The following is a 5,000-nucleotide window of genomic DNA, read 5'->3' as shown; positions in this document are numbered from 1 at the left end:
TTCACCAATGGGAAATTACTCTCTCTCTCTCTCTCTCTCTCTCTCCTCTCTCTCTCTCTCTCTCTCTCTCTCTCTCTCTCTCCATACGCCTTCCTCACTTTGCCCCCAAACTCTCCTATCTTCACCCCCCTAAAAAAAAAACTGCCCCCCCCCCTTCCCACTTGGGCCTCTCCACTCCATCCAGTCCTAGGCCCTTCCCAACCCCATCATCATCTCCAGAGACTTTTAATGCACCTCCTCAGCCGACTCCCATGATGGGAGATTTGGCGCCGTCGTGACACGAACGCTTGTCCCAATTTCTTTTGTTGTCCCCATGTCGAGATGTCACTGCATATTGTTGAGCGGTGGTTATATTAGTTTTATTTTCTTTTTCCCTTTTTATTTATTTATTTGTTTATTTATTTTTTTTTTTTTTGAGACGCTAATTTTTCGATTTTTTTTATTATGGACCAATTTGCTCTTTCTGTGTATAGCTTCGAAAGGCTGAGATATTTATCAAGGGTTAAAGTATCCTATTTTGAAGGATCATAACCCTTTTTTTTTGGAGACGTTAATTTTGCACTTTTTTTTTATTTTGGATGATTTGCTCTTTTTGTGTATAGCTTCCAAGGCTGTTATTTATCAAGGGTTGAATTATACTATTTTGAAGGGTCAAAACTTTCTTTTTATTTATTTTTTTTTTTGAGACGTTAATTTTGCGCTTTTTTTTTTTATTATGGACGATTTGCTATTTTTGTGCTTAGCTTCCAGGGGGTGAAATATGGTATTTTGAAGGTCATAACCTTTTTTTTTTCTTTACTTTTTTTGAGACGTTAATTTTGTACTTTTTTGTTGTTATAGATGATTTACTCTTTTTTGTGTATAGTTTCCAAGGCTGAGATATTTATCAAGGGCTGAAATATGTTATTTTGAAGGGTCATAACCTTTTTTTTTTTTTTGAGACGTTAATTCTGCACTTTTTTTTTTATTATGAATGATTTGCTCTTTTTATGTGTAGCTTTCAAGGCTGAGATATTTATATTATCACGGGTTGAAATGTGCCATTTTGAAGGGTCATAACTTTTTTTTTTTTTTTTTTGAGACGTTAATTTTGCACTTTTTTTATTATGGACGATTTGCTCTTTTTGTGTATACCTTCCAAGGCTTAGTTATTTATCAAGGGTTAAAATATGCTATTTTGAAGGATCATAACCTTTTTTTTTCTTTTCTTTTTAAATCTCACGTAACGCTGATTTGGTTATCGACAACTGAAGTATGTTAGTTTAAGAAACTTACGTTCGAAAAAATATCTTTTCGTTATATGATAATTTCGATTACTTCTACTTTGTGAAGTTATTTTTATGTATGATATACGGTGGGATTAAAGAAATATGTTTATTCTTCAATAGGGATAATCTCTCTCTCTCTCTCCTCTCTCTCTCTCTCTCTCTCTCTCTCTCTCTCTCTCTCTCTCTCTCTCTCTCTCATAATCTTACATAATGCAGAGGCATTCCTCAGGTCTCTAGTGCATTTGTCCTGCAGTCGACTAGAAACAACTGCATTTCTTGTTGTTGAATGTTGAACGCAAGGTCGACGTTGAGACATAGTCGAGTTACTTAAGGTCCACATGCTTCTTCCAGTGACAAATCGATAGTAGATGACCTTTAGTGCACGTGGAATTGTCGCGAAGATTTTGTTTCTTCGTTCTTTACTTTTGGACGTGGTGTTGGTTTTAGGTGGTTCGATCATGTGGAAAGGTAGGAAGTTGACTGCTTTGTGGTAAGGGATAGGAGGATATGTTCTGAGAATTTGTTTCTTCGTTCTTTACTTTTAGACGTGGTGTTGGTTTGAGGTGGTTCGATCATGTGGAAAGGTAGGAAGTTGACTGCTTTGTGGTAAGGGATAGGAGGATATGGTCTGAGAGTTTGTTTCTTCGTTCTTTACTTTGGACGTGGTGGTGGTTTGAGGTGGTTCGATCATGTGGAAAGGTAGGAAGTTGACTGCTTTGTGGTAAGGGATAGGAGGATATGGTCTGAGAGTTTGTTTCTTCGTTCTTTACTTTAACGTGGTGGTGGTTTGAGGTGGTTCGATCATGTGGAAAGGTAGGAAGTTGACTGCTTTGTGGTAAGGGATAGGAGGATATGGTCTGAGAGTTTGTTTCTTCGTTCTTTACTTTAGACATGGTGGTGGTTTGAGGTGGTTCGATCATGTGGAAAGGTAGGAAGTTGACTGCTTTGTGGTAAGGGATAGGAGGATATGGTCTGAGAGTTTGTTTCTTCGTTCTTTACTTTTAGACATGGTGGTGGTTTGAGGTGGTTCGATCATGTGGAAAGGTAGGAAGTTGACTGCTTTGTGGTAAGGGATAGGAGGATATGGTCTGAGAGTTTGTTTCTTCGTTCTTTACTTTTAGACATGGTGGTGGTTTGAGGTGGTTCGATCATGTGGAAAGGTAGGAAGTTGACTGCTTTGTGGTAAGGGATAGGAGGATATGGTCTGAGAGTTTGTTTCTTCGTTCTTTACTTTTAGACATGGTGGTGGTTTGAGGTGGTTCGATCATGTGGAAAGGTAGGAAGTTGACTGCTTTGTGGTAAGGGATAGGAGGATATGGTCTGAGAGTTTGTTTCTTCGTTCTTTACTTTTAGACATGGTGGTGGTTTGAGGTGGTTCGATCATGTGGAAAGGTAGGAAGTTGACTGCTTTGTGGTAAGGGATAGGAGGATATGGTCTGAGAGTTTGTTTCTTCGTTCTTTACTTTTAGACATGGTGGTGGTTTGAGGTGGTTCGATCATGTGGAAAGGTAGGAAGTTGACTGCTTTGTGGTAAGGATAGGAGGATATGGTCTGAGAGTTTGTTTCTTCGTTCTTTACTTTTAGACATGGTGGTGGTTTGAGGTGGTTCGATCATGTGGAAAGGTAGGAAGTTGACTGCTTTGTGGTAAGGGATAGGAGGATATGGTCTGAGAGTTTGTTTCTTCGTTCTTTACTTTTAGACATGGTGGTGGTTTGAGGTGGTTCGATCATGTGGAAAGGTAGGAAGTTGACTGCTTTGTGGTAAGGGATAGGAGGATATGGTCTGAGAGTTTGTTTCTTCGTTCTTTACTTTTAGACATGGTGGTGGTTTGAGGTGGTTCGATCATGTGGAAAGGTAGGAAGTTGACTGCTTTGTGGTAAGGATAGGAGGATATGGTCTGAGAGTTTGTTTCTTCGTTCTTTACTTTTAGACATGGTGGTGGTTTGAGGTGGTTCGATCATGTGGAAAGGTAGGAAGTTGACTGCTTTGTGGTAAGGGATAGGAGGATATGGTCTGAGAGTTTGTTTCTTCGTTCTTTACTTTTAGACATGGTGGTGGTTTGAGGTGGTTCGATCATGTGGAAAGGTAGGAAGTTGACTGCTTTGTGGTAAGGGATAGGAGGATATGGTCTGAGAGTTTGTTTCTTCGTTCTTTACTTTTAGACATGGTGGTGGTTTGAGGTGGTTCGATCATGTGGAAAGGTAGGAAGTTGACTGCTTTGTGGTAAGGATAGGAGGATATGGTCTGAGAGTTTGTTTCTTCGTTCTTTACTTTTGGACGTGGTGGTGGTTTGAGGTGGTTCGATCATGTGGAAAGGTAGGAAGTTGACTGCTTTGTGGTAAGGATAGGAGGATATGGTCTGAGAGTTTGTTTCTTCGTTCTTTACTTTTGGACGTGGTGGTGGTTTCGATCATGTGGAAAGGTAGGAAGTTGACTGCTTTGTGGTAAGGATAGGAGGATATGGTCTGAGAGTTTGTTTCTTCGTTCTTTACTTTTGGACGTGGTGGTGGTTTGAGGTGGTTCGATCATGTGGAAAGGTAGGAAGTTGACTGCTTTGTGGTAAGGATAGGAGGATATGGTCTGAGAGTTTGTTTCTTCGTTCTTTACTTTTGGACGTGGTGGTGGTTTGAGGTGGTTCGATCATGTGGAAAGGTAGGAAGTTGACTGCTTTGTGGTAAGGATAGGAGGATATGGTCTGAGAGTTTGTTTCTTCGTTCTTTACTTTTGGACGTGGTGGTGGTTTGAGGTGGTTCGATCATGTGGAAAGGTAGGAAGTTGACTGCTTTGTGGTAAGGATAGGAGGATATGGTCTGAGAGTTTGTTTCTTCGTTCTTTACTTTTGGACGTGGTGGTGGTTTGAGGTGGTTCGATCATGTGGAAAGGTAGGAAGTTGACTGCTTTGTGGTAAGGATAGGAGGATATGGTCTGAGAGTTTGTTTCTTCGTTCTTTACTTTTGGACGTGGTGGTGGTTTGAGGTGGTTCGATCATGTGGAAAGGTAGGAAGTTGACTGCTTTGTGGTAAGGGATAGGAGGATATGGTCTGAGAGTTTGTTTCTTCGTTCTTTACTTTTGGACGTGGTGGTGGTTTGAGGTGGTTCGATCATGTGGAAAGGTAGGAAGTTGACTGCTTTGTGGTAAGGGATAGGAGGATATGGTCTGAGAGTTTGTTTCTTCGTTCTTTACTTTTGGACGTGGTGGTGGTTTGAGGTGGTTCGATCATGTGGAAAGGTAGGAAGTTGACTGCTTTGTGGTAAGGGATAGGAGGATATGGTCTGAGAGTTTGTTTCTTCGTTCTTTACTTTTGGACGTGGTGGTGGTTTGAGGTGGTTCGATCATGTGGAAAGGTAGGAAGTTGACTGCTTTGTGGTAAGGGATAGGAGGATATGGTCTGAGAGTTTGTTTCTTCGTTCTTTACTTTTGGACGTGGTGGTGGTTTGAGGTGGTTCGATCATGTGGAAAGGTAGGAAGTTGACTGCTTTGTGGTAAGGGATAGGAGGATATGGTCTGAGAGTTTGTTTCTTCGTTCTTTACTTTTGGACGTGGTGGTGGTTTGAGGTGGTTCGATCATGTGGAAAGGTAGGAAGTTGACTGCTTTGTGGTAAGGGATAGGAGGATATGGTCTGAGAGTTTGTTTCTTCGTTCTTTACTTTTGGACGTGGTGGTGGTTTGAGGTGGTTCGATCATGTGGAAAGGTAGGAAGTTGACTGCTTTGTGGTAAGGGATAGGAGGA

Source organism: Palaemon carinicauda, chromosome 36, assembly GCF_036898095.1.
Source record: "Palaemon carinicauda isolate YSFRI2023 chromosome 36, ASM3689809v2, whole genome shotgun sequence".
Taxonomy (NCBI): Eukaryota; Metazoa; Arthropoda; class Malacostraca; order Decapoda; family Palaemonidae; genus Palaemon; species Palaemon carinicauda.
Note: the sequence above shows the minus strand (reverse complement) of the source record.